The following is a 2,500-nucleotide window of genomic DNA, read 5'->3' on the forward strand; positions in this document are numbered from 1 at the left end:
AGGAATGGACCACGGTTGCCAAGGCTAGGCATATAGAGAGGAATGGACCACGGTTGCCAAGGTTGCGCAAGTTTTGGGCATTTTTTGCCCGGGTATGCCCAAGTATGCCCCGATAGGCCCGTTACGCCCCGGTATGAACGCGTATGCCCGGATAGACTCGGTATGCCTTGGGATACATGCGTATGCCCCGATAGGCTTGGTACGCCCCGATATGCGCACGTGTGCCCCAGTAGGGCTCGGTATGCCCCGGTATGTACGCGTGTGCCCCGATAGGCCCGGTATGCCCTGATATGCACACGTGTGCCCCAATAGGGGTCGGTATGCCCCGGTAGGTACGCGTGTGCCCCGTAATGCACGTTTCGCAGATCTCTCCGCATGTCCCGCCCCTATATGTAATACTTACTTACTTACTTTCTTTCTTGCTTGCTTGCAATGGTTGAGAGTGCCCGGCATGCCCCGCTGCAGAGACCAAGGGCGCAATGACTTGGCACCGCGGATACCGGGACTCCGGCACTTCCCGTGGCATTGATGGTTGGTTCCAAAGACAAAAGGCCGTGCAAGGCCACCGCACCGCGGATGATTATGCTCGTGCTGGCGCCGTTGTGTGGCCAAAGAACATGCGCGAATGCTCGTGTCGGAAGGGTTGGTGTCCTGGCCCCGTCGTGTGTCACGAATGCTCGGTTGCGAAGACCATGGGGCCAAAGCCATGGCACGTCGGATGATGGCTCCAGCTCCCCGGCACTTTCTGTGGCATTGATGCTCGGTTTCAAAGACAAACGTGCGCAGGGCCAGGGGACCGCGGATGACTGCTCGTGCTGGCCTCGTTGGGCGGCATTGATGGTCGGTTGCAAAGAAAATGCGCGATTGCTCGTGTCGGGGACTGGCAAGCCAAGGCCAAGCGAGCCATGGCAACGCGGATGATGGCTCCAGCTGGCGCCCCGGCACTTTCTGTGGCATTGATGCTCGGTTTCAAAGACAAACGTGCGCAGGGCCAGGGGACCGCGGATGACTGCTAGTGCTGGCCCCGTTGGGCGGCATTGATGGTCGGTTGCAAAGAAAATGCGCGATTGCTCGTGTCGGGGCCTGGAAAGCCAAGGCCAAGCGAGCCATGGCAACGCGGATGATGGCTCCAGCTGGCGCCCTGGCACTTTCTGTGGCATTGATGCTCGGTTTCAAGGACAAACGTGCGCAGGGCCAGGGGACCGCGGATGACTGCTCGTGCTGGCCCCGTTGGGCGGCATTGATGGTGTGTTGCAGAGAGCATGTGCGATTGCAAGTGTCGGCCGGGTTTGGGTTCCCTTGGGCTTTCGGGCGCCTTGGACGCTGTCTTGCGAAGACCATGGGCACAAGGCCCCGTCCTGGCCCCTTGTTCGATTCGCTCTCGTCTTGCGCTTGCTTCCAAGGTCCTCCATGACCTTCCCCATGGCCTTGCTAGATCCTCCCCATGACGCATGACCTCTGTCCGTTGATTGGTTTTGAGTGCACACCATTCCCGGCTTGGCACCGTGTTGTCGCGTGAGTGGCATTTGGATCGTGCATGCTGGTGGGCTACCTGCCAATGCGCACAAACCTTGCACACTAGCCTTGCGCACGAGCCTTGGACACAAGCCTTGCGCACAAGCCATGCACACAAGCCTTGGACGCTAGCCTTGCACACAAGCCATGCATACAAGCCTTGCTCACAAGCCCTGGGCACTGGCCCATCGCACTAGCCTTGCACACAAGCCTTGCGCACTAGCCTTGGGCAGGAGCCTTGCGCACTAGCCTTGGGCACTAGCCTTGCACACAACCCTTGGGCACTAGCCTTGCGCACCAGCCTTGCCCACAAGCCTTGCACATCAGCCTTGCACACTAGCCTTGCATACAAGCCTTGCACACTAGCCTTGCACACAGGCCTTGCTCACTAGCCTTGGGCACTAGCCTTGCGCACTAGCCTTGGGCACTAGCCTTGCACACAGACCTTGGGCACTAGCCTTGCGCACTAGCCTTGCCCACGAGCCTTGCACACTAGCCTTGCACGCAGGCCTTGCACGCTAGGCATGCTTGGGCGCGCAGCTCCCGCATCAAGTCGGCGGGTGTAGGCATGGTTGGGCGCAGATCCCGCATCGTCTCGTCGCATCTGGGCGCAAACCCGTCGCGTCTCGTTGCGTCTTCAGAAGTCGTCGCTAACAGCACCTTTGGTTGCCACTGGTGGTTAGGCTGGTTGGTTGCGCAAACCCTTTGGAGGTTGGCATGCTGGTGGGCGTTTTTGCCCGGATAGGCACTAGAATGTGCAGATTTTGGGCGTTTTTGCCTGGATAGGCTAAGGAATGGGCATGCTTTGGGCGTTTTTGCCCGGATAGGCACCGGAATGCTTGGCCTTGGCTTGTCCTAGCAGTGCATTGCTGGGTTGGGCTCCCTTGGCCTTTTGGGCGCCTTGGACGATGTCTTGCGAAGACCATGGGCACAAGGCCATGGCATATGGTGAGGAAAGGACCACGGTTGCCAAGGTTAGGCACCG

Source organism: Tasmannia lanceolata, unplaced genomic scaffold (genome assembly GCF_043159265.1).
Source record: "Tasmannia lanceolata isolate RefF3 unplaced genomic scaffold, GAP_Taslan_0.1 ptg000038l, whole genome shotgun sequence".
In the NCBI taxonomy this organism is placed as follows: Eukaryota; Viridiplantae; Streptophyta; class Magnoliopsida; order Canellales; family Winteraceae; genus Tasmannia; species Tasmannia lanceolata.